The 27947-nt window shown below is 53.6% G+C and overlaps 1 protein-coding gene across 1 annotated transcript in view; it reads right to left on the reverse strand.

The window, feature by feature from the left end:
* The window catches only part of LOC144752263 (uncharacterized), a 107735-nt gene extending 80426 nt beyond the window's left edge, over window positions 1-27309 (reverse strand). Inside the window, exon 1 of the mRNA XM_078640274.1 lies at window positions 26999-27309. The gene's annotated coding sequence lies outside the window, so the exon portion shown is untranslated. The remainder of the gene's footprint in view (window positions 1-26998) is intronic.
* Window positions 27310-27947: the final 638 nt, after the last annotated feature.

The following is a 27947-nucleotide window of genomic DNA, read 5'->3' on the forward strand; positions in this document are numbered from 1 at the left end:
CCTCTAGTCCCGACTTATCCAATGCTCTCCCTCAGAACTATTATATTCTTAGAAAGGACCGGACAAAGGGCAAGGGTGGAGGAGTTGCAATTGTGGTGGATAGACGCTATACCTGCTCAATTATTCCTACAGAAGTTATTCAGGGGGCAGAGTCCCTAGGCTTCTGCCTTTCTTTTTCACCCCACCAATCATGCTCTGGGCTGCTAGTCTATAGGCCACCGGGCCATGCCGGCTCTTTCTATGAGGAACTTCAAGTGGCAGTCTCCTCATTAATTATGAAATTTAACATTGCTTGCTTCTAGGGGACTTCAACATCCATATGGACGTGGCAGACATGGTAGATACCATTAAGCTCCTCAACGTCACTAATCCATTTGGGCTGATTCCTTATCTCAGTACAGCCATCCACAATAAAGGCCACATATTGGATAAAATTTTTTCTAATAATCCTATCACCTCGGCCACTCCTCTCCCTGAGGTGTGGTCTGATCACTATTTAGTGAATTTTGTTATCCTGCGTGTGCTCAAATCGACCAATAGTGGTCCTAGTTCGCGACCATATGTCACCCGCTCCTACCATCGGGTGTCGTCTGACATGCTAGATCAATCTCTCGCCTCGCACCCGTGCCAACTAACAGGCGATCTTGAGGCCGATTTAGAACTGTTTCAGACCTGGCTAACACACCGCCTTGATGAGCTTGCACCTCTCTCCACTGGCCGCAAAAACAACACACGCGCCTCTGCTACCTGGTTTACCCCGGCATTACACGAAAGCAGAAGACTTTGTAAGAAAGCTGAGAGAGTGTGGCGCAGAAACTATGATGTGCCACTAAAGGAGGCTTACAGGGACTGCATTAAAATCTATCACAAGGATATCCTCTTTGAGAAAAAATCTTACTATGCTAAAAGAATTGAAGCAGCTGCTAACACCAGCAAGGAAATTTTTGCTATAGTCAAGGAATTTACCTCTCCTTCATCCTCAATATCCAAATTTTCTCCCTCGGAACTCTGAATTACACAATTGGCTAATTTCTTTGCCAGTAAAATTAAAAATATCCAGGCTTCATTCAAGACGACATGCCTAACGGGTGATCCTAGCACCTTTTCCTACGCCCCTTCCTCTCTTTCTGAACTAAACTTGCTCACTACTTTTCCCCCCCTTTCCCCTCAAGCATCTCTGGAACTCTTATCCAAACTAAAATCTGGGTCGCCGACGGATACTTGCCCTGCTAAATTCATCGCCAAGATAGCGCATGTCATCAATCCCATAATTAATCTGGTCCTCCATCAGTCTCTCAACACGGGCATTGTCCCTAGTTCCTGGAAAAAGGCCATTATCCTTCCTCTTTTGAAAAAACACAGCCTTGACCCCCTCACCCATGCTAACTATCGTCCAATTTCGCTTCTTCCGGCCTTTGCTAAAGTCGTGGAAAAGCATGTCCACACCTCCCTTTCCTATTTTCTTGAGGCTCATGATATCCTCCATCACACTCAGTCCGGCTTCCGTTCCAATATGAGTACGGACACGGCGCTGCTGGAGGTTTCTGAGTACATTAAAGAGGCTCTGGACAACGGAGGGAAGGCGATGCTGGTCCTGCTTGACCTTTTGGCGGCCTTCGATACCGTCCCTCACAGCCGTCTTCTTCTAAGACTCCAGGAGATTGGTCTGAGAGGGACGGTATTCAGTTAGTTTGAGTCTTTTCTTTCTGACCGCCAACAAGCAATCTGGGCCCCTCCATTCTCAGCCTCGGTTCCACCTCTGGAAGTGGGAGTCACTCAGGGATCAATTCTGAGTCCTACTCTTTTTAATATATATATATATATATATATATATATATATATATATATATATTACCTACTGGCGGTCGCCAGTAGGTATATATAGTTAGGATTTTTTCTCTATGGGTTTTTTGAAAATTCTATGTCTAATAACTTTGGCGTTTGTGGACGGAATCGGCTGAAATTTTCAGGAAAATGGCACATTTTGTTTCTGAGCAGCCCTTGAAAATTTGGGGGGGGTTCGTCCAGTGGGGGCCGAGAAAAAAGGGGGGTCCCAAAACGTGTTTTTAACATTGAGTTTTCCATAGGGCGGTTGGCCTCACTTTTAGCCCGAACGGCTGAATGGATTTGCACGAAACTTGGCAAAATTGTAGGGACTGGTAGCCCGATGTGCCTTTTGTAGGTCTCAATATATGTGCTCCAGTGGATTTTGAGAAATTAACGTTTAAAAAAAGATATATATCTGTAACAGCGGACCGGTTAGCGCTCTGGTTCGCGGACTTTTCGCGCAACGGAGCTTTGTGAAGCGAAGCTGATTGGTTCTCCGGCGTCTGTCAACATTCCAAACAGTCCGTAGCGGCCGCCATCTTGTCTCTCGGTAGGATCGAGAGACAAGAGGAGGTCAAAACAAAGGGGGAAATAACTATAAGGGGGCATAGTAGATCCTCGCTGACCCCCTAGGTTTGATGTGGAGGTTTTAAAAGGGCCCCGCGGGGCAAAAAAAAATAATAATAATAATAATCGAACGGCTGAATGGATTTGCACGAAACTTGGCAAAATTGTAGGGACTGGTAGCCCGATGTGCCTTTGCTAGGTCTCAATATATGTGCTTCAGTGGATTTTGAGAAATTAACGTTCAAAAAAAGATATATATCTGTAACAGCGCACCGCTTCGCGTACTTTTCGCGTTACGGAGCTTTGCGAAGCGAAGCTGATTGGCTCTCCGGTGTCTGTAAACATTCCAAACAGTACGTAGCGGCCGCCATCTTGTCTCTCGGTAGGATCGAGAGACAAGAGGAGGCCAAAGCGAAGGGGCAAATGACCATAAGGGGGCATAGTAGATCCTCGCTGACCCCCTAGGTTTGATGTGGAGGTTTTAAAAGGGCCCCGCGGGGCAAAAAAAAAAATAATAATAATAATCGAACGGCTGATGACCATAAGGGGGCATAGTAGATCCTCGCTGACCCCCTAGGTTTGATGTGGAGGTTTTAAAAGGGCCCCGCGGGGCAAAAAAAAATAATAATAATAATAATCGAACGGCTGAATGGATTTGCACGAAACTTGGTAAAATATTAGGGACTGGTAGCCCGATGTGCCTTTGCTATGTCTCAATATATGTGCTTCAGTGCATTTTGAGAAATTAACGTTCAAAAACAAGATATATATCTGTAACAGCGCTCCGCTTCGCGGAGATAAAATTATATGTGTATTACCTAGCTGTTGCTAACACCAGTTAGCGACGGCTAGTAGGAGATAGCGACCATCTTGGGTCCCACTTTGCATGTGAGTGATATTTATCACTAATGACATGCAAAGTGGGCATGCCAAGATGTTAGCGACTGGAAACAGTCGCTAACATCGCTATCTCCTATTATCAACTTTTGGAAATATTCGAGATAAGCGCGAATATCTCCAAAAAGTAACAGCTGCCCTGAGCAGTTCTTAGCCATGTTATCCAATGGGAGGTGGATAACATGGCTAAGAGCATTAGCTCGGTAATGCATGAATATCGCGGAGTTTTCAGCGACATTAATGCATTGCGCTCGTTTTTTATCGTATTTGCGATAAACCTTGATAATAGCAAGGTTTATCTGCGATAATTTCTGACGGTAAAAAAATCTTTGCAATGCATCGTTAGGGATAAATATCGCTTAACTTTGGTAATATGCCCCAACGTCTGTTAACGTTCGATTCGAAGGAAATCAGGAATTGTTGAAAAACATTGTGTGCGCCATCTTGTCTTTTTTCAAATGCCACACTTTTGTCGTGCACGGCAGCCATTTTAGATGCCTTGACCAGATCCACTCTGTGAACGCTGTCGATCCTTAGCATGGCTCCCCACCCTCGCAAGCATCTCCCCCAGGCAGTGGTCACCCCCGCTCTCTGTTTTATGCATGGGTAATAAACCTCCCCCCATCTGCGCTGTTCTTCCCTGAGAATCACACCCTGTGCCCGCCCGACACCTCCCTTTCGCCCTATTCACTACCGCACCCTCTGACACTCCTTTTCCTCTGTGTCCGATTGTCCAGGCCGGTCCTAGGCTATCAGCTAGCCCTGCAGATGTAGTTTATGGCCACAGCTGTAAAGAATCACCCGTCTTCAAAGGAGTTATAGTAGATCAAGGCCCACACTCGATGAGATCCGTCACAGCAGAAGCGTTGCTATTATCTGAAAACCATTCTGTATTGTGATTGGGGAGGGGACCGAGCGTGAAGCGGAAGATTCCAGGGATGACTCTTTGTACATCAAAGTTTTTACAATTATGTGTCACATTAAAAATATATAGCACTCCGACAAAGTAGTAAGATTATAAAACTTTAATAATTTATAAATATATACAAGAAAACAAAAATAGTAATAACATATAAACATTTTTAGAGAAAAACAACGAAGTAGCGGTCGGCTGTGCGAATAGTCCCAACGCAGCACAACGTCCAGATTTCCGGCGTGGGGCGTCGCGGGGGGTGGGTGATCAGTAGCAAACTGTTGTGCGAATAGTTCCAAGGCAGCAGAACGCGCCGAAATCTAGATGACACAAAAGTGATGTCTAGTAAGTTGCCACCCAGCAAATAACGGCGTGGGGCGTCGCGGGGGGTGGGTCATCAGTAGCAAACTGTTGTGCGAATAGTTCCAAGGCAGCAGAACGATGGCACCAAGGTGATGTCCAGTAAGTTGCCGCACTGGTTTTGGTATCCTACAATGCTGCTCCGAATAACGGCGTGGAGCGCCCCGGGGGAGGCGGCGTGAACGGGCCTCTCCAGGTGGAGTCTCGTCTGTTGTAGTGGGGCGCCCCTTTACCGTTTCAGTTGCCATTCCGTCCGCTTTTGGTCCACTGTGTCAAAATCCGCCATTCAGCTGAGTTGCGCCCACTCTTGCGGTGCAGCGATAGGCGGCTGTCACAGGACTCTCAAAATGGCGGCAGGCTGTTTCCTTTTTGGGCCTGGTCCACTGAAATGGCCCTGGGACACCTTGGAAATCGGACGCTTGTCTGCTAGGTCTTGGACCCCATTCTCGAAAGCGTCCCCTCCGCCTTGAGAATTCATCAAAAGTTTTGGGGGCCCCGACTCCTGCAGGCTTCTGGTGGGGAGCGGCTGCCATGATTGCTCGCGGAATGACCACGACGGAGCTACGAGATGGTGGTGCTCTCATGGTGACGCCAGCTTCAGTCTGAAACATCCAGAAACAAGGTGGGGCTTTCATCGTTTGGGGGAAAAAAAAAGTTTTCATCCAATGAAAAGTGTTATTTTTAGGTCATATGATCAAGCCTTCCATCATTAGGAAACCAAAAGTAAAATGAACCAATGAAAAGTTTTATAAACAAGTGACATGACCTGTTATGCTGCATAGGGTATAAAATGCGGAGAAAATACGTTGGCACGTGAGGCGGCGTCAGTAGCGGACCGATGTGCGAATAGGCCGAAGGCAATACAACGCGCCAAGATCCGGATGGCATCGAGGTGGTGTCATAGTTGAGAGTTCTGAGCAGCGGTTGTAACACTGTCTGAAGCTTATTTGCAGCTGCTGCAGCTTCACTACGCGCCAAGATCCGGATGGCACCGAGGTGGTGTGTAGGAAGTTGTCGCACTGGTGTGGCCATCCTACAATGCTGAAAGTCGGCGTGGGGCGCCCCGTTGGCCTGTGAGTTTGCGTCAGTAGCGGACCGATGTGCGAATAGGCCGAAGGCAGCACAACGCGCCAAGATCCGGATGGCACCGAGGTGGTGTCTAGTAAGTTGTCGCACTTCTGTGGCCATCCTACAATGTTGAAAGTCGGCGTGGGGCGCCCCGTTGGCCTGTGAGATGGTGTCAGTAGCGGACTGATGTGTGAATGGGGCCAAAGGCAGCGCAACAATATTTTCTACTATATTTCCGGTGTAGAAGAGACCACAAGGCGCTGAGATGCCAAGATCCGGATGGCACCGAGGTGGTGTGTAGCAAGTTGCCGCACTGGTGTGGCCATCCTACAATGCTGAAAGTCGGCGTGGGGCGCCCCGTTGGCCTGTGAGATGGCGTCAGTAGCGGACCGATGTGCGAATAGGCCGAAGGCAGCACAACAATATTTTCTGACTGACACCACAAGGCGCTGAGATGCCAAGATCCGGATGGCACCGAGGTGATGTCTAAGTTGCGGACTGATGTGCGAATGGGGCCAAAGGCAGCGTAACAATATTTTTTGTATGGAAGATACCACTAGGCGTTGAGATGCCAAGATTCGGATGGCACTGAGGTGATGTCTAGCAAGTTGGTGTGGTCATCCTACAATGCTGAAACTCGGCGTGGGTCACCCCATTAGCCTGTGAGATGGCGTCAGTAGCGGACCGATGTGCGAATAGGCCGAAGGCAGCACAACGCGCCAAGATCCGGATGTCACCGTGGTGGTTTCATAGTTGAGAGGCACTTCATCTGCAGTGGGGCGCCGAGATCCGGATGGCACCGAGGTGATGTCTAGCAAGTTGCTGTACTGGTGTGGTCATCCTACAATGCTGAAACTCGGCGTGGGTCGCCCCATTAGCCTGTGAGATGGCGTCAGTAGCGGACCGATGTGCGAATAGGCCGAAGGCAGCACAACGCGCCAAGATCCGGATGTCACCGTGGTGGTTTCATAGTTGAGAGGCACTTCATCTGCAGTGGGGCGCCGAGATCCGGATGGCACCGAGGTGATGTCTAGCAAGTTGCTGTACTGGTGTGGTCATCCTACAATGCTGAAACTCGGCGTGGGTCGCCCCATTAGCCTGTGAGATGGCGTCAGTAGCGGACCGATGTGCGAATAGGCCGAAGGCAGCACAACGCGCCAAGATCCGGATGTCACCGTGGTGGTTTCATAGTTGAGAGGCACTTCATCTGCAGTGGGGCGCCGAGATCCGGATGGCACCGAGGTGATGTCTAGCAAGTTGCTGTACTTGTGTGGTCATCCTACAATGCTGAAACTCGGCGTGGGTCGCCCCATTAGCCTGTGAGATAGCAGTTCTTTGGATTTGGGCCTGGCTCGTCTGCTGTAGTGGGGCGCCCCTTTACCGTTTCAGTTGCCATTCAGCTGAGTTTCGGCTGCTCTTGATGCTACAGCGACAGGCGGCTGCAACAGGACTCTCAAAATGGCGGCCTGTTCTTTGGATTTGGGCCTGGTCCACTAAAATGGCCCTGGGACACCTTAGAACTCGGACGCTCGATTTTTTTTTCCTTTCCTGTACATGCAAAAAAAGGTAAATGCCCGGTACGTTACACGCTTCATCTGCCACGATGAACTCTCTAGAGGAACCGAAAAAAAATATAGTTGTGGTAACTATACCATGCATCGTCATATGGAGAGGTGGCACCAATTAATTATAGTGCTGCATAAAAGAGAGATTTGGAGGAGAACCCCTGACCTGCTAGTACATTCATCAAAGAAGTGGCACTGAGAGCTTCAGAGGCAAGGGAAACGGTCCCAAATATTTAGAAGAACTTTGGAAAGATTAAAATGACATGTTTAGATTGTGGCAAATTTATTTCATGTGGACATCTGAGTGTTACTCTAATAAATACAGCATATGAACATCATCATAGTCGATGGTTGGTAGAGACATTTTGACTATATCCTGGACCTGCCCGTCCTCGCCCAAAATGGCGCCAGAATAAATGGGACTCGTAACTCCTTGTTGTGTACTGGTTGCAGAACCTTGAAATCACGAGATACGTATGCAGTTTTGAAGCACATGGCGGGCGGGGACGAGAATTGATTGAATATTTCGACATCCCTATTGATATTAAGTTCTGATGTGTTATTGATTACTGTACTGTTGAAAGTTCGAATTAACGTCACCCATGGTACTTGCCCGCAAATGTATATCTAGATAATTTTATTGTAACTGGCCCTGTCGTATTTTAATTATAAAATGTACGTCCACCGATTCCGTAACTGTTAGACACCTTAGTTCTTGCAACCTAATGGCCCGCCCGTTACGTTCCTCTACAGTGTAAATGTCTATTCATCATATACGATTACAGTTTGCTCCGTGGCCGGCCCACGTGGTTATAGGCTCGTATTTGTATAATGAAATTTTCACAATAAAGGTTTTTAAAAGAAAACATGGTAGTAGTATATACATTGGTAAAGTTTTTAATAATAGTCACTGTTTTAGAATCATTAAAAGGCAAGTGAAATAAAGCAGACCAATTACATGAAGGGTAAAAGGTATAATACGAAGGAACGCAGTAAAGATAAATGGTCAAGGGCTGTTGTGTTTTCTATTCCTGCAACATAAAGTGATCGATAAGAATCTCATATTCAGGCGTATCGGCGACTAAGACAGCAGGTCGACCCTCTTTTGCTCAACGGCTCCGTCATGGGACGAAGAAACGCTCTTTTTCTCGAAAAAAGAATATATTTTACTTGCAGGACAGTTGTAAAATTTCCGGGAAAGTACATTAGCCTGGAACATTATAACATATATTTAAGAAAAAATAATGTTCGGAAGTAATGAAAAGCGTAATTTTTAGGTCATATGACCAAGCCTTTCATCATTACAATAAGAAAAGTAAAATGAACCAATGAAAAGTTTTATTAACAAGTCACATGACTTGTTATGCTTACGTTACGCGCTGCGCGCCCCGGATGACTTCCGGATGCGCTAACGCGGCGCGTCATATGACGCATTACGCGACAACGCAGGTACAGAATATAGTCAAAATGTCTCCACCAACCAGCGGTCGGAACACAACCCCTTTCAGCAGGCTAAATAGTTCTGTTAAATGACAACAGAAGGGACAGGCAACAAGAACCATCAGTCAAAGAGGGGAGGGCTAGTTCTTCTCTACCGGGTTACATTGGGGCGCTACCGGAACTGATCGAATTGGTAGTCTACAGTGTTTCTGGATGTTTCAGACTGAAGCTGGGGTTAGCATGAGAGCAGCACCATTTCGTAGCTCCGTCGTGGTCATTCCGCAACCAATCATGGCAGCCGTTCTTTATCGTTATTTTGGGCGGGGTGGGTGGCGGAGCAGAGCTGTTTTGCAGCCATCATTGTGTGGAGTTCAGTTCATCTCACTAGTTTTGTATTTGTCATGAGGGGTTGTTCCTAATGTTTCTATTTTAGCGAGGTCAAAAAGAGATCCCATTAGTGGCCTACTGATTTTGCTCGATTCCTTTTCTTTTTTTTTACACGATTTTTCGTTATCTGCAAAGACTAAACAGAGTATTGCGACTCTGTGTTTGTTTGTAAATAGAGAATGAACCAAAGAGAACTAATTCTAAAACAGTAAATACTTGGATAACAATGAATCAAATGGAGAGAGAAGCAGGCACGACGGATTACAATGGGGGCAAAGACCTGCGTTAACTACCTTTCACTATCTGCAAAGAGAGAGTACTCCTAATAGAAATGAGGGGGGGGGGGCACCATTCAAAGCAGATCAGTGTGCATAAACACGAAAATGTTTTCACTTACCACGTACTTGACATTCGACAGCTTATGATATTTGCTATTAAAAAACCATTGAAATTCACTGAAAAAACCATAGGTTATAGACCATATATAGTTAGGAATTAGCATTTACAAAACCTTGAAAATTCACTGAAAAAACCATAGGTTATAGACCATATATAGTTAGGAATTAGCATTTAAAAAACCTTATTTTACTCACACAAAACCATTGAAATTCCATATATAGTTAGTTGCACTAACTATATATCGCGCACCTGCAATCCACTGCTGATGATGTCACATATTACATCATTCATGACATGGTCAGTGACATCACTGATGACATCACTGATGACATCTCAAATGACATCACTGATGACATCACTGATGACAACATCCAGTGACTGTATGTTTCTGTAAAGTTAAAATGTGTCTTACATATTGAAGAATGAGTGGAAGTATAAGTGTCTGGACAAAGGATTTAGTAGGTGCATGACTGAATGCATGAGTGAGTGATTAAATGTGTCTCACTGAGTGCATGGGTTAGTGACTAAAGTGTCTTAATTTGTGCATCATTATGTCTGTTGTTCTGTAAACTGCTGCATGTTTTGATCAGTAGCTATATGATTAACTATATGGGTTACTGATTGATTGTCCAAGTATTTGTATGGGAGACTGAGTGTGTGTGTGGCTGGCTGGGAGGTGTGTGACTCTGTGCAGATCAATGTGTACTTGTATCAATGATTGTATAACAAGGTAAGTATGTGTTAGTATATGTTTGAAAATGTAAGGTGCTCTATGTTTAACTGTATAGACAAGAAAATGGAAGTGTCATTGATTCTTTACAGGACTGACTAGGTGTGTGAGTAACTCCATGGATGAGTGGCAGACTGTGAGTGTCTGTATAGGTGTATGAGTGCATATGATAGTGTTGTAAAGATGAGTGATTGTATGTATGAATGATAGTATGGGTGAATGAGTGAAGGTGTGTGTAGACGTAGGAATCAGTGAGTGCGTATGTAGTAACTAGTATTGGTGTGTCAATGGTTTCAAAAATTATATTCTGTATTTAACACTGGGTGAAACAGAGGTTATATTAAAATGTGAGGAGATGCATTGTATTGTCACATGAATGATATCATCAGTGATGTGGTCATTGATGTCAAATGAGATGTCATCAGTGATGTCATCAGTGATGTCATTTGAGATGTCATCAGTGATGTCACTGACCATGTCATGAATGATGTAATATGTGACATGATCAGCAGTGGATTGCGGGTGCGCGATATATAGTTAGTGCAACTAACTATATATGGAATTTCAATGGTTTTGTGTGAGTAAAATAAGGTTTTTTAAATGCTAATTCCTAACTATATATGGTCTATAACCTATGGTTTTTTCAGTGAATTTTCAAGGTTTTGTAAATGCTAATTCCTAACTATATATGGTCTATAACCTATGGTTTTTTCAGTGAATATATATATATATATATATATGTCCCCCTTGGCAGCACTGGTTGAGTCCTTTGGAGCCCTGATTGTGTCATATGCTGATGACACGCAGCTTCTCTTCACGTGTAATAAAAACACTGCTTTTAACGGCAAGAGCTGCCTAGAGGCCGTTTTTGCTTGGTTCCCATTGAACCGACTAAAATGCAACTCTGATAAATCAGAGTTTCTCTTGTTTGGCTGCCCCCCCCCCCCCCGACACCCACTGGAAATTCTGGTGGCCTGCTGATATGTTCCCTCCTTCAGCTGCCACCTCCATGGCAAAAAACCTGGGCGTGAAACTGGACATTGGGCTCACTCTTAAACCCCATATTCTGGGTTTAGTGGGACAATGTTTCGGCCTGCTAAAAATTCTTAGGAAATTCCTTCCCTTCCTATCACTTGCCCATAGGAGGATCACAGTTCAGGCCTTGATCGGGTCACGGCTGGACTACGCCAATGTTGTATATTTGGGCCTCCCGGAGTATCTCCTCACCCGACTGCAGACTGTCCAAAATGCAGCAGCGCGAGCAATCTTTGGCCTCAGTCGTAGGTCCAAAACTTCGGTGCTTTTAAACTCACTACATTGGCTGCCAGTGCTCAGTCGCATCCTTTTTAAGACTCTTACCATGGCATTTAAAGCTCTTCATGGCACTGGTGCTTTCTATTTAAGAATCTGCTTTTACCATCCTGCCAGATCCCTACGCTCCGCCTCCTTAGCGTTGGCTACTGTCTCTGCAATCAGACGGGCGTGAATTGGGGGACGCTCTTTCAAACTTCTGGCACCCCAATGGTGGAACAAACTGCCTCTGTCTCTCAGGAAGTCAGACAACCTGCTCTCCTTCAGAAAGGAGCTCAAAACTTGGTTGTTTGGTCAGTAGCTCTCTGCGATTTCTGGACTTCGTGGCCCGACAGGTCTGATAGCGCCGGGACACTCTGCCCGAGTAGCTGAGCACTCTATAAGACTCCCCCTAACATAACATAACATGTGTTTAGACTCTAGGTCATCAGCCTGCTGGGTTAACTCTCCGTGACAGGCCTGGTCTAGAAGATTCCCTCGTCCCTAAGGACTAAATCTGCTAATGTCCCTTTCCACGCCTTCGTCCCGAGCGTCAGTGCTCAGGACAAGAGTATCAGCAGATCCTTGCTACTGATCGCCACTGAATACCTAAGTCGTCATCTCCACCCTTTTCCCCACACCTTTGACTTGGGCTGCACCGTTTAACTCACGAATGCCAGCAATCCACTGGCATCGTCTGGGACAGGCTGCACCTCAAACTATGGTTTACCAGGTGATACAGAAGGGACTCCACTGCCAGTCACCCATCACACAACACTTGAGGATGGAATACAGGGTCTGGTTATTACATTCAATCATAACTGTACACACATGGGACCTCTAAGCACCAGGATTAGCACAGAACAGAAATAAAAGTCTAGTCCCTACGATCAATCAGAACACAGATACGCTGCCAGTACCACTTAAAGTATAAGACCCAGGACAAGGACAGTACCCAATGTCAACTAGAGAGCACGCTTGTTGTGACCCCACCCTCCAAACCCTTGGTCATAGAGCCACAAAGACAAGCCGAGATCTCTACAAGGATTCTGATAGAAGACTAAGAGCCCCATATACAGAATAACTCTGCTGTGCATGGGGACATGTTTGTGTACGTCAGGTACAAGGATTCTGATAGAAGACTAAGAGCCCCGTATACAGAATAACTCTGCTGTGCATGGGGACATGTTTGTGTACGTCAGGTACAAGGATTCTGATAGAAGACTAAGAGCCCCGTATACAGAATAACTCTGCTGTGCATGGGGACATGTTTATGTACGTCAGGTACAAGGATTCTGATAGAAGACTAAGAGCCCCGTATACAGAATAACTCTGCTGTGCTGGGGACATGTTTATGTACGTCAAGTACAAGGATTCTGATAGAAGACTAAGAGCCTCGTATACAGAATAATTCTGCTGGGCCTGGGGACATGTTTATGTACGTCAGGTACAAGGATTCTGATAGAAGACTAAGAGCCCCGTATACAGAATAACTCTGCTGTGCATGGGGACATGTTTATGTACGTCAGGTACAAGGATTCTGATAGAAGACTAAGAGCCCCGTATACAGAATAACTCTGCTGTGCTGGGGACATGTTTATGTACGTCAGGTACAAGGATTCTGATAGAAGACTAAGAGCCCCGTATACAGAATAACTCTGCAGTGCATGGGGACATGTTTATGTACGTCAGGTACAAGGATTCTGATAGAAGACTAAGGGCCAGATGTAGGTAGGGTTTTACCGGTCGGTAACGGCCGAATTCGGCCGATACCGACCGGTAAAAGGATTTTGACATGTAGGGGGCATAATCGGTAAATTTACCGTTCTGTAAATTTACCGATCGGTATTTTTACCGATTCTGTAAATATACCGGTCTGTAAATTTACCGACTGGTATTTTTACACAATCGGTAAAATTGATATGTAGGTGGGACTCTTATGAGTCCCACAAGGCCTAAGAAATCGGTATTTTACCATCAAATTCAATTTGATGGTGAAATACCGATTCAGGTGTGCATGCACATGTGTGCATGCACACCTGTGCCATATGACAGGCAGACCTGCCCTTAGGGCAGGTATGCCTGCCATATGGCCCCCGACCCTTTTTTGGGGGTGCTAGAGGGTGTCAAAGTGACACCCCCTGCACCCTTGTCAAAATCGGTATTTACCGATTCGGTAAATACCGACCGGTAATGCCCCATTCATTCCTATGGGCTTCAAAGCCCATAGGAATGAATGGAGCATTACCGGTCGGTATTTACCGATTCGGTAAATACCGATTTTTACTGAATCGGTAAAATACACATCTGGATGGACCTACATGTCCACCCTTCATATTTACCGATTCTTAATTACCGAATCGGTAAAATTCGGTAATTAAGAATCGGTAAATATTTTTTACCTACATCTGGGCCTAAGAACCCCGTATACAGAATAACTCTGCTGTGCTGGGGACATGTTTATGTACGTCAGGTACAAGGATTCTGATAGAAAACTAAGAGCCCCGTATACAGAATAACTCTGCTGTGCTGGGGACATGTTTATGTACGTCAGGTACAAGGATTCTGATAGAAGACTAAGAGCCTGGTGTTGAAGAGAACAGGAGCAAGCCATTAGATAAAAGGTCACCTGTTTAGAATCGTTATTGTCATGTGGATGGGATCATGTATGTAAAATTATGTATACATGATGGGACTAGCCTAAGGGACATGACAGTAGCATTTTGTCAAGTACGAAGTTTGTGGAAATCAGCAATTTTGTTTTTCATGGCCATTTGTGCCGTGTACATTTTACGCATCAAGCACAATGATAAGTTCCTACATTGGTAGAGATGTGCCTTTTACATAAAAGTGGGACTGTGCATATGTCCATAGCTCATACTTCTGTATGAGGTTATCTGCGACTGCCCCTCGAGTACTGGGAGAATCTTCGGTAACAGGACAAATGAAATAAGATTGCTCACTGAATCTAAAATCTAAAACATGAGCTGCTTGGACAGAGGGTTATTGAAAGGCGACAGAAATACTGTAATTTCTAAATATAAATTAAAAGCAAATCTACACAAGGTTAATACAGGAATGAAACATCAGACAGGCACAAAGAGATACAGAGACGGCTGACCAAGCATACCTTCTATATGCCATACAGCACTTCATAACCATGACTAGGCATCAAAGCGTGTTAGCTAGAAAATGTAAAGTGGTACTCGGAGGAGCATCTTTAGATACGGACAGGTTATTTCATGTCTTCTGCTTTTCTAGAACCATGTACTTGGCCAGGCAGATAGCTGGCTGTGGTTTGTTTAGAAGGGGTGAAGGGTGCTGTGAAAAGAGGGAACATCTGAGCTGGATAACCACTGGCCTTGGTAAGCAGATATGAGGGTTGGTGCCTGAAGCCCGAAAAGCGGTGGCTGGCTGCAGGACGATATTCAACACATACATACATGAAATGCTTTCCACTCGTGTGTCTAACATTGATCTCCACGAATACCGACTGCCCTGTTCCATCCCATGCACCACCGCGCCCTGCCCCGCGTGCCACCACGCCCTGTCCAATCCCACGCCCTGTTCCATCCCTTGAGCCCCACGCCTTGCTCTATTCCGTGCGCCCCCATGTACTGCTCCATCCCACGCGCCCCTGCGCCCTGCCCCATCCCGCACGCCCCCATGCCCTGCTCGGCCCCCCACGCCCTGCTCTGTGCGCCCAGCTCGCCCTGCTCCGTCCCGCGCGCCCCCCTCGCCCTGCTCCACCAGAAGCACCACTTCCCCTGCTCCACCACAACCATATCCCCAGCCCTGCTCCATCACAAGCACCCACTTCTCAGATGCAACACCCGCCCTGCTCCACCACAAGCCCCCCGCCCTGCTCCACCACAAGCCCCCCATGCTCCACAAGCCCCCCTGCCCTGCCCCACCACAAGCCCCCCTGCTCCACCACAAGCCCCGCGCCCTGCTCCACCACAAGCCCCCCCTGCCGTGCTCCACCACAAGCCCCCCAGCCCTGCCCCACCACAAGCCCCCCTGCTCCACCACAAGCCCCCCGCCCTGCTCCACCACAAGCCCCCCTGCCGTGCTCCACCACAAGCCCCCCATGCTCCACAAGGCCCCCTGCCCTGCTCCACCACAAGCCCCCCATGCTCCACAAGGCCCCCTGCCCTGCTCCACCACAAGCCCCCCATGCTCCACAAGCCCCCCTGCCCTGCTCCACCACAAGCCCCCCTGCTCCACCACAAGCCCCCCCTGCCGTGCTCCACCACAAGCCCCCCATGCTCCACAAGCCCCCCTGCCCTGCCCCACCACAAGCCCCCCTGCTCCACCACAAGCCCCCCGCCCTGCTCCACCACAAGCCCCCCCTGCCCTGCTCCACCACAAGCCCCCCTGCCCTGCTCCACCACAAGCCACCCCCGCCCTGCTCCACCACAAGCCCCCCATGCTCCACAAGCCCCCCTGCCCTGCCCCACCACAAGCCCCCCTGCTCCACCACAAGCCCCCGCCCTGCTCCACCACAAGCCCCCCCTGCCGTGCTCCACCACAAGCCCCCCATGCTCCACAAGCCCCCCTGCCCTGCTCCACCACAAGCCCCCCTGCCCTGCTCCACCACAAGCCCCCCGCCCTGCTCCACCACAAGCCCCCCATGCTCCACAAGCCCCCCTGCCCTGCCCCACCACAAGCCCCCCTGCTCCACCACAAGCCCCCCGCCCTGCTCCACCACAAGCCCCCCCTGCCGTGCTCCACCACAAGCCCCCCATGCTCCACAAGCCCCCCTGCCCTGCTCCACCACAAGCCCCCCTGCCCTGCTCCACCACAAGCCCCCCGCCCTGCTCCACCACAAGCCCCCCCTGCCGTGCTCCACCACAAGCCCCCCATGCTCCACAAGCCCCCCGCCCTGCTCCAACACAAGCCCCTCTGCCCTGCTCCACAACAAGCCCCCTGCCCTGCTCCACAACAAGTACCCCCTGCCCCACCACAAGCCTCCATGCCCCACCGCAAGCCCCCCTGCCCTGCTCCACAGGTACCGGCTGCCCTGCTCCACAAGTACCCCCTGCCCTGCTCCACCACAAGCCCCCCCTGCCCTGCTCCACAACAAGCCCCCCCTGCCCTGCTCCACAACAAGCCCCCCCTGCCCTGCTCCACAACAAGTACCCCCGCCCTGCTCCACAACAAGCCCCCCTGCCCTGCTCCACAACAAGCCCCCCCTGCCCTGCTCCACAAGCCCCCCCTGCCCTGCTCCACAACAAGTACCCCCTGCCCTGCTCCACCACAAGCCCCGCCCTGCTCCACTACAAACCCCCAAATAGTGCTCCACCACAAGCCCCCCGCCCTGCTCCACAACAAGTACCCACTGCCCCACCACAAGCCCCCCTGCCCTGCTCCACAAGTACCCCCTGCCCTGCTCCACCACAAGCCCCCCCTGCCCCACCACAAGCCCCCCTGCCCTGCTCCACAACAAGCCCCCCCTGCCCTGCTCCACAACAAGCCCCCCCTGCCCTGCTCCACAACAAGGCCCCCTGCCCCACCACAAGCCTCCATGCCCCACCGCAACCCCCCCTGCCCTGCTCCACAGGTACCGGCTGCCCTGCTCCTCAAGTACCCCCTGCCCTGCTCCACCACAAGCCCCCCCTGCCCCACCACAAGCCCCTCTGCCCTGCTCCACAACAAGCCCCCCCTGCCCCACCACAAACCCCCCTGCCCCACCACAAGCCCCCCTGCCCTGCTCCACAAGTACCCCCTGCCCTGCTCCACCACAAGCCCCCCTGCCCTGCTCCACCACAAGCCCCCCTGCCCTGCTCCACCACAAGCCCCCCCATGCCCTGCTCCACAACAAGCCCCCCCTGCCCTGTTCCACAAGTACCCCCTGCCCTGCTCCACCACAAGCCCCCCTGCCCTGCTCTCCCACAAGCCCCCCCGCCCTGCTCCACCACAAGGCCCCCCGCCCTGCTCCACCACAAGGCCCCCTGCCCTGCTCCACAACAAGCCCCCCGCCCTGCTCCACCACAAGCCCCCCCGCCCTGCTCCACCACAAGCCCCCCCGCCCTGCTCCACCACAAGCCCCCCTGCCCTGCTCCACCACAAGCCCCCCGCCCTGCTCTACCACAAGCCCCCCGCCCTGCTCCACCACAAGCCCCCCGCCCTGCTCCACCACAAGCCCCCCTGCCCTGCTCCACCACAAGCCCCCCCGCCCTGCTCCACCACAAGCCCCCCCGCCCTGCTCCACCACAAGCCCCCCCGCACTGCTCAACCACAAGCACCCCTGCCCTGCTCCACCACAAGCACCACTGCCCTGCTCCACCACAAGCTCCCCCGCCCTGCTCCACCACAAGCACCCCCGCCCTGCTCCACCACAAGCTCCCCTGCTCCACAAGCCCCCCTGCCCTGCTCCACAAGCCCTGCTCCACCACAAGCCCCCCTAGCCATGGAGCCTCTGTCCACAGGGGTCTAGCATTCACTCCCCGGGTAATTTTTGTCATCCGAAAATAGCGAGACATCACGTTATACGTGAAACACCCTACGGACAACCTACACCCACGAATAAGGGAGTTTCTTCGCTTTGGTGGGCTCTCCGGAATATTAATCAATTGGGCAATGTTGGACTGTGCCCTTCTGGCAGGCCCACCTCTGAAGTTGTGCACGTTATATGTGACCTGGGGATGGTGATTACCCCTCGGAGTGCGTGTAGATGAGAGATGCCTGCCCTCACATAGGACTGCATGGGGAATGGGTGTGTCCCTGATAGTTCCTGGCGCGTTGGGGGTACAGGCTCGAGTCTGGTATGTATGGACTCGTGCGATTGAATGCTGTAAGATGATGTATGCGACGTGTGTGTGTCTAAAAGAGAAGTGCCACTTCTAGACATCGGTGTGTGTGTGCAGTAAGTATGCTGGCGCGTGATTGGCTGAAGTGAGGGAGGGGCTGTGCCTGTATCCTGTATGGGTCTGGGCTGTCCCCCACAATGCTGGCTCCACCCACCTGCGGTGCATCTGGTGTCCTAGCCTGGCCAGTAACAAGAAATTCCTTATAACCAGTTCTAGCTGGTTCTCATCCTGCCTGCCCCTTTTTAGACAAAGGGGTCTCCTGTATAAAAGGAGGGTGTGCCCTCTTCTCTCTCTCTTTCCTGCTGGTCCTGACTGACTCCTGCCAGGGGCATGCTGCTGCTTGGGCTCAGGGGAAAGGCTTGCCTCCCTGAGCCCTGCCCTGCCCCTGAACCACTGCTGTCCTGGACCCTACCAAGACTCTGCTGATTTTTGAGACCCCAGCGCCTGGAGGCACTTTATTCCCCCTTTCTGGCTGTCCTAGCACCCTGGGGCGCCTCATCTATGCTTCCAGCGCTTGGGAGCGCTTCCCCCTGGTCCTAGCGCCTCGAGGCGCTGCCTGCATGCTCCTAGCGCTGGGCGTGCTCCATTAGTCTTGCCAGTGCCCCCCCCCGGCCTTTTCCCGTTCGTGGGAGGGGGCCCGAGCCCCCAGCGAGTGCCTACCTTGCTTGCCCCCGCCCTCGTTCTATTTATCGAGGGTGCCTGGCCCTCGGCGATTTCCCCCGAGTTCACCGCCGCAGCCCGGGACCCCGCATGAGGCCCGCCCCCGGGCCGCGCTCTGATAGGCTGCTGGCCCGATGACGTCTCCCCGGGCCGCGCTCTGATTGGCCGGCGACCCGGGGAGCTGTAGAGGCGGAGGGGAGAGCCGAGCATGCAGGGAGCGGCGGGAGCCTACTCCGCGCCCCTGCGTCCCCCAGAAGAAGTGCCGCTTCCCCCCCGGGGCCCCCCCAGGAGCGAGAGGGAGCCCCGGAGAGACCGGCGCGACCAACAGCGGGTGAGTGCTGCCGGAGGGGAGGCGGGGCTTCGGGGCACATTGTCGGTGCCCGCCCCTCCCCTCCAGCGCGAGCACACATGTGTTTGAAGGCCCGCGGGGCCCCCAGTGATGCCGGGTCCCCCGAGGGGGGGCCCCGCCAGCCAATAGCTTCGTCCCTGGGCCCCGCGAGGCTTCGTTACAGCCCATGGGGCCCCCCAGTGATGCCGGGTCCCCCGAGAGGGACTCCGCCTGCCCCGCAGCTTAACCCCTGAGCCCGAGAGGCTCCATCATGGCCCGTGGGGCAACCCGTGATGCCGGGTCCCCCGAGTGGGACCCCGCCTGCCCTGCCTTGACCCCGGAGTCCCGAGAGGCTCCTTCTATAATTTATCTCCCGAGCCCCGAGGAGGCTCCCCCGTGACCTTGCCCCCTGAGCCCCGAGAGGCTCCAGCTATATTCCCTGAGCCCCGAGGAGGCTCCACCATGTGTCCCTGGCCCTCCGAGCCCTGCGAGGCTCCGCCCAGTTATTCCCGAGCCCGAGAGGCTCCACCGTTTGGCGCCTTTTCCTTCAGAGCCTGCGAGGCTCCCACAATCGCCCCATCCATGATCTACAGCTGCCCAGCACTTCGTGGGCAGCTGCCCCGTTTAGGTATTGTTGGCTACCTGCAGCCTGCCCTGAACATCGTGACATTGCCTGCTGGAAGTATTGATTAATGTGACTCTGAGAGTATTACGTGTTGCCTTCTGATGACGCCTCTAGTGTGTTATGTACTTTGTCATTCCTTCCCTCCTGTATAACCTTGCCTCATTTATGTTGATACGGGTTAGAGTGAGTTCTATTGCTAGTCCTATGAAACCCCGGGGCGTGACGTATTCTAATGCTAAGCTCCTGGTGATTATGTGTTCCAGTACTAGTTCGAGGAAACTCCCAGTTGTTATATGTTCTAAATGCCAACTCCGTCATGTGCATATCCCTGGCAGGGGTCCCATGGCCCTGTCCTGTATAGTTTCCCTTGTAAATCCTGCCCGTGCCTCTGGCACCCTGTAAGGTATGTGTTCCTATGTGTCCTTTTTAATACAAAAGCTATTTTTCATATATATCTTGTGTGGAGTCCTTTTGTGGGGGGCCCGGAAGGTTGTTGCTGGGGGTGCGTGCGCAAATGCTTTACACATGACCTCCGAGATAGGCCTGACTGCTCGTGCCAAGCTACCGAGGGGGTGAGCAGGGGTTGTCTTGGTGGGTGACTTCCCTACCCTAACTGGAAATGGTGATTTCTGCCTGGCCTTGGCACAAGCCTCGGCAAACCAGGGATCCCATTTCTAACAGGCAAAATTAACGATTTTCCCGCTGACAGGGACCACATCCAAAATCCACTCAAAATTTCCACTGCAATGGTCAGAAGACTCAGTGAAATACCTGAGCATCTGGATATGTCGAGATCCCGTGGAACTATGGCACTCCAACTATGGTAAACGAATGGATTGGCTGGAGTTGCGCATTAGGAGATGTTATCACTTTGCCACCGTCCCCGATTGGACGGATAGCTATAGCCAAAATAGTGGTACTACCAAAACTCCTCTACCTATTCATGAACCACCCGATGCCCCTCATTCAAAGTTTCAGGAAGCATTACGATCCAACATAATCACCCTGGCATGGGCGGCCAGGCAGCCCCGGATCTCCTGGGAAACTCTCACACTACATTTTGAGCAGGGTGACCGATTTTGATTTATACTACTGGTGCGCCCAAGCCCAATTTGCTTTTCACTGGGTGTTCCCTACACAATTCATGGCACACACTGCACCTCAACATGACCAGATTGCCCTGCCCCCCCTCCATTTAGTTATATCAGATACGATCCCGGCCTCGGACTGCGGCGGACACTGTGGGTTGTTCGTGTGGGCATGGCATGAGCTGCGCCAGAGGGCACAACTGGAGATACTGTACGCCGACTCCATCTCTCTGATTAGGCAGCCGGTGTTACCGTTACTGGTCGTGGCGGGCCCTGGCACCAGACTGAGGAAACTACAGCTCACTAAAATGTTATTGAGCTACACCGGGTACGGGAAGAGGGTCAGCTGCCCACACTAGAACAGATGACTATTTACCAACTGCGAGCCTTACTGCCCGCCACCCTCACCTCTTTTCCAACTGCGCCTCCAACATGCCACACCCTGAGAGATTCCTGAGGAAGCCCTCTCCACGCAAGCTTGTCACACGTCTATATGCAGACATGCAATAGACAGCACCCCTTCGCATGCCATGGGCCCACCAAGATTGGGAGGCAACGCTGGGCATCTCAATCACATAGGAAAAATGTACATTTTGCTGCGCCCTATCACCAATCACCTCCATCTCATTCCCTTCAAATGTATCCACAGATTATACAGAACGCCTGTTTGGCTCCAAAAGCAAGAGTAATAGAGCAGGCGCTGTGCCATATGACTGTAGGAAACGAATTGCAATGAACTGGGGAAGGAGGGGGACCCCCTAAAGAAAGGAATGGCTTGGGATGCGATGTTCTGTCAAGAGCAGCGGTCAGCTCAATGGGACCTCCAGCCACCTTAATCCCACCGCAAATACATATGGCGGCTGTTGCAACAATACATGCAATCACAAGCTGACAGTAGTTCCTACGCTTCCTCTGCTCCTGGGCAATCAAGAGTAATGCGGGGAACCCCCACTATACATGCGCTTGGTATAGGTAGACCACCCTGGGGCCAGCAGCCCCGGATACCCCTTTGCACCCCTCTTCCCTCCTTCCTTTCCCTCCCTTACTTCCCACTGTTGTTATTATGGCACTGTTTTTCTTACTAAAAACACATACTGAACTCTTGCACTACTTGATCTGGCTCAATTTATCAATTTATCTCAGCAGCATGATACTGTAGCGAATTTACAAAGAGACATTATTTGTAACGTGATCGTTTTTTTTCATGACCATTACTTTGTGGATCAAGATCAGTTCACTAACGGATATGGTGCATATCAAATGGGAATGTAATGTGATAGGGACTGAAAAATGTAATTAAAAAAAATAGATGTACCACCAAATCAACGGAGTATCACCTTGTTTCCACATGCTCCGCCTGCTTTGAAAGACTTTCAAAGAGCTCCCAACAGAATCCAGAAAGACCATCCCTCATGCATTACCAGCAGACTTGACTACAGCAACGCACTCTATGCCAGTGTCACTCAAACAGCTCAGGAAACAACAGAACGCCCAAAATACCGCAGCCAGGCTGGTCCTCGACATTCCCCAGGCAGCAACAGGGCACAACACCTCCAACAACTCCACTTGCTCCTACTCAACAAGACAATCACCGTCAAGCTCCTCACACACGCATACAAGGCTCTCGATGATGTAGGACCATTATATCTGAACCACTGCCTTGCTTTCCACACACCAGCCAGACAACTCAGCTTAACTCGTACTGGCCTCCATCCCACAAGACCAGAACCAGAGAAAGATCCTTCCCATACCTCGCCGCTAAGACCTGAAACCTCCTACCCCTCCATCTCAAGCAACCTGCGTCGTTGACCCAATTCAGGAAGGACCTCAAGACCTGGCTCTTCAACTGAACACCCAGACGGATCAACACCCCTCAGCACCTTTAGACACTCACAGGGGAGTAGTTGCGCTTTACAAACCCCTGATTGTTTGACTGAATGCCTTAGTTAGCAATTAGGTACCATCTCCCCCCAGTTATAACTAAATGTGACTGCGAATATTCTTCACTCCGTCTTGTGGGTCTGTATCAAGCCTTCAAGAGTGGCAGAAAGAGGCACCCGTGCAGCGGAAGGAATTCAAAAGAGAACGTCCAGAGGGGAGATCCTGGAACACTCCTGCCTCGGAGGCGCCGCCATAGAAATCCTTCCACCTCCTGCTGCTGTTCACCCCTGGATCCGCTTCACACACATGCCTCCTGGGTAACAGGAGCTGTTGTGCTTTATAACCCCCTCAGGGGACTGAACACGGATAGGAGAGGGGGAATCTGCGCACGGATGGGGAAGAGGGGGTGGGGGGATCTGCGCACAGATTGGGAAGCGGGGGGTGGGGGTGGGGGTCTGCGCACAGATGGGAAGAGGGGGGTGGGGGGGAGTCTGCGCACAGATGGGGAAGGAGGGGGTGGGGGGGGAGTCTGCGCTCAGATGGGGAAGAGGGGGTGGGGGGGGGGAGTCTGCGCACAGATGGGGAAGAGGGGGGTGGGGGGGTGGGAGTCTGCGCACAGATGGGGAAGAGGGGGGTGGGGGGGAGTCTGCGCTCAGATGGGGAAGAGGGGGTGGGGGGAGTCTGCGCACAGATTGGGGGAGTCTGCGCACGGATGGGAGAGGGGGGAGTCTGCGCACGGATGGGAGAGGGGGGGGAGTCTGCGCACGGATGGGAGAGGGGGGGAGTCTGCGCACGGATGGGAGAGGGGGGGAGTCTGCGCACGGATGGGAGAGGGGGGGGAGTCTGCGCACGGATAGGGAGAGGGGGGGAGTCTGCGCACGGATAGGAGAGGGGGGGAGTCTGCGCACGGATGGGAGGGGGGGAGCCTGCGCACAGAGGGGGAGCCTGCGCAAGAGGGGGAAGAGGGGGTGGGGGGGGAGTCTGCGCACAGATTGGGGGAAGTCTGCGCACGGATGGGAGAGGGGGGAGTCTGCGCACGGATGGGAGAGGGGTGGGGAGTCTGCGCACGGATGGGAGGGGGGGGGGAGTCTGCGCACGGATGGGAGGGGGGGGGGGAGTCTGCGCACGGATGGGAGGGGGGGGGGGGGGAGTCTGCGCACGTATGGGAGAGGGGGGGGGGAGTCTGCGCACGGATGGGAGAGGGGAGTCTGCGCACGGATAGGAGGGGGGGGGGAGTCTGCGCACGGATGGGAGGGGGGGAGCCTGCGCACAGAGGGGGGAGCCTGCGCACAGGGGGGGAGCCTGCGTACAGAGGGGGGGGAGTCTGCGCACAGAGGGGGGGGAGTCTGCGCACAGAGGGGGGGAGTCTGCGCACAGAGGGGGGGAGTCTGCGCACAGAGGGGGGGAGTCTGCGCACAGAGGGGGGGGAGTCTGCGCACAGAGGGGGGAGTCTGCGCACAGAGGGGGGGGGTCTGCGCACAGAGGGGGGGGAGTCTGCGCACAGAGGGGGGGGAGTCTGCGCACAGAGGGGGGGAGTCTGCGCACAGAGGGGGGGGAGTCTGCGCACAGAGGGGGGGGGAGTCTGCGCACAGAGGGGGGGGGAGTCTGCGCACAGAGGGGGGGGGAGTCTGCGCACAGAGGGGGGGGAGTCTGCGCACAGATGGGGGGGGAGTCTGCGCACAGAGGGGGAGGAGTCTGCGCACAGAGGGGGGGGGAGTCTGCGCACAGAGGGGGGGGAGTCTGCGCACAGAGGGGGGGAGTCTGCGCACAGAGGGGGGGAGTCTGCGCACAGAGGGGGGAGTCTGCGCACAGAGGGGGGGAGTCTGCGCACAGAGGGGGGAGTCTGCGCACAGAGGGGGGAGTCTGCGCACAGAGGGGGGGGAGTCTGCGCACAGAGGGGGGGAGTCTGCGCACAGAGGGGGGGGAGTCTGCGCACAGGGGGGGAGTCGCGCACAGAGGGGGGAGTCTGCGCACAGAGGGGGGGGGAGTCTGCGCACAGAGGGGGGGGGGAGTCTGCGCACAGAGGGGGGGAGTCTGCGCACAGAGGGGGGGGAGTCTGCGCACAGAGGGGGGGAGTCTGCGCACAGAGGGGGGGAGTCTGCGCACAGAGGGGGGGGAGTCTGCGCACAGAGGGGGGGGGAGTCTGCGCACAGAGGGGGGGGGAGTCTGCGCACAGAGGGGGGGGGGAGTCTGCGCACAGAGAGGGGGGGGGAGTCTGCGCACAGAGGGGGGGAGTCTGCGCACAGAGGGGGGAGTCTGGCGCACAGAGGGGGGGAGTCTGCGCACAGAGGGGGGGAGTCTGCGCACAGAGGGGGGGAGTCTGCGCACAGAGGGGGGGAGTCTGCGCACAGAGGGGGGGAGTCTGCGCACAGAGGGGGGAGTCTGCGCACAGAGGGGGGGAGTCTGCGCACAGAGGGGGGAGTCTGCGCACAGAGGGGGGGAGTCTGCGCACAGAGGGGGGGAGTCTGCGCACAGAGGGGGGGAGTCTGCGCACAGAGGGGGGAGTCTGCGCACAGAGGGGGGGGAGTCTGCGCACAGAGGGGGGGAGTCTGCGCACAGAGGGGGGGAGTCTGCGCACAGAGGGGGGAGTCTGCGCACAGAGGGGGGGAGTCTGCGCACAGAGGGGGGGTGGAGAGTCTGCGCACAGAGGGGGGGGAGTCTGCGCACAGAGGGGGGGGGGAGTCTGCGCACAGAGGGGGGTGGGGAGTCTGCGCACGGATGGGAGAGGGGGGTGGGGAGTCTGCGCACGGATGGGAGAGGGGGGGGGAGTCTGCGCACGGATGGGAGGGGGGGGGGGAGTCTACGCACGGATGGGAGAGGGGGGGGAGTCTACGCACGGATGGGAGAGGGGGGGGAGTCTGCGCACGGATGGGAGAGGGGGGGAGTCTGCGCACGGATGGGAGAGGGGGGGAGTCTGCGCACGGATGGGAGAGGGGGGGGGAGTCTGCGCACGGATGGGAGAGGGGGGGGAGTCTGCGCACGGATGGGAGAGGGGGGGGAGTCTGCGCACGGATGGGAGAGGGGGGGGGAGTCTGCGCACGGATGGGAGAGGGGGGGGGGGAGTCTGCGCACGGATGGGAGAGGGGGGGGGAGTCTGCGCACGGATGGGAGAGGGGGGGGAGTCTGCGCACGGATGGAGAGGGGGGGGAGTCTGCGCACGGATGGGAGGGGGGGGGGAGTCTGCGCACGGATGGGAGGGGGGGAGTCTGTGCAAGGATGAGAAGGGGGTCTGTGCACATAGAGAGGGTGGTCTGTGCATGAAGAGGAGGCTTTATAGGCACAGGGGACTGTGCACTGGGGAGAACTGTGCATGGAGAGGGGGTGGTTCGTGCACAGGAGGGACTGTGCACGGGGGAGGGCTGTGCGCAGGGAGGGACTCTGCACGGGGAGGGCTGTGCACAGGGAGGGACTCTGCACGGGGGAGGGCTGTGCACAGGGAGGGACTCTGCACGGGGGAGGGCTGTGCACAGGGAGGGACTCTGCACGGGGGAGGGCTGTGCACAGGGAGGGGGCTGTGCATGGGGAGGGCTGTGCGCAGGGAGGGGGCTGTGCATGGAAGAGGGCTGTGCTCAGGGAGGGACTCTGCATGGGGAGGGCTGTGCACAGGGAGGGGGCTGTACATGGGGAGGGCTGTGCACAGGGAGGGGCTGTGCTCATGGAGGGACTGTGCATGGGGAGGGAGTGTGCACAGGAGGGAGTGTGAATGGAGGGAGGTGACTGTGCACTGAGGGTGGGGCTGTGCTCAGGGGAGGGGTCTGTGCATAGGGAGGGAGTGTACATGGAGGGGGAGGGAGTGTGCTTTGGGAGGACAGTGCACGGGGGAGGGGCTGTGCATCATGGAGGGAGGGGACTGTGCACTGAGTTTGGGGCTGTGCAGGGGGGGCGGTGCACAGGGGGGAGGGACAGTGCATGGGGGCCTCTGGTCGTGACTCGGTCATTTCACCCTTTTCTGCTGCTGACATGTCTCCCGCAGTGACCCGCCCTGCTGCCCCCGGGGGGGGGGGGGGCGTTGCTTGGCGCCTGAGAGCGGAGCTCGACCACCCCCTGCCGGCTGGGGGCGGTCATTGGCCCCCAGGGGCCCCTCAGCTGCTCCCCCCCCCGTGGCCCCCTCGGGCCCTCCCCTCGCCCCCCAGGCCCCTCCCCTCGTCCCCCGGCCCTCACCTGCCCTCCTCGGCGCGGCCTCTAGGCGCTAGGCTCCTAAGATGGCCCCGGCTGGCGCTGCCTGTTTATTGTCAGGGAGGAGGGCCGGCCGCTTCCGGTGCGCCACTTCCGGGGGTCAGAGGCGCGTGCGGCTGGAGGAGCACCGGCGCCGCGCGCGGGGGGGCGGAAGGAGGACGCGGACCCCGCACCGCTGCGGGTCACACCCGCACATACAAGCGCGGGGCCCGGGGAGGCGCCCGAGGGGGCCCCTGCGGGCCCGCCATGGCCGACGCGCCGCTGGACGCCATCATTGTTCGGGGCGGCGTCACCATGGCAGCAGGAAGACTTCCGGGTCACAACCGGCGGTCACCTTTCTAAGGAGGAACTGACTCTAGCACTAACCAATCCCAAGGCTTTCCGCAGACTCAGCGCCATCTTTGTGAGGTCACTGTCACCCTGGACGCAAGGCTCATGCTCCCGCAGTCGCCATGTTTGTGAGGGGTAATTTGACTGCCGTTGAGTAGGAGTCCATGGCTGCCATCTTTCTACGGGTTACTAATACCTTTAAGCCAATGCTTATGACTGACGCCATGTTTGTGAGGGGTACAGAGACTCCACTATCAGTACAGAGCTCTTGCCACCATCTTTCTAAGGGGCTATGGACCCTGGAGTGAGTGTTTGTGCTCTCACCTGACGCCATGTTTGTGAGGGGTACAGTGACACTAACCTCAGGTAGAGTGCTCTCGCCACCATCTTTGTAAGGGGAACCAGTTTCACGTCCCAGTATTGGTTCAAAATCCTGTGATTATGGCAGGGCTAATCACTTAATCTACCCATGCCTATAAACAACGAATGGTGACTTTGTGTAATATAGCTGGCGCTTATGTAAGGCACTCCAGTACTTTTGGGTCAGTTCATGCTACATGAAAAATGAACAAAAAGGTTAAACCAAAGCCTTAGCATAAGTAAA

The sequence above is a fragment of the Lissotriton helveticus genome, chromosome 4_2 (genome assembly GCF_964261635.1).
Source record: "Lissotriton helveticus chromosome 4_2, aLisHel1.1, whole genome shotgun sequence".
Lineage (NCBI taxonomy): Eukaryota > Metazoa > Chordata > Amphibia > Caudata > Salamandridae > Lissotriton > Lissotriton helveticus.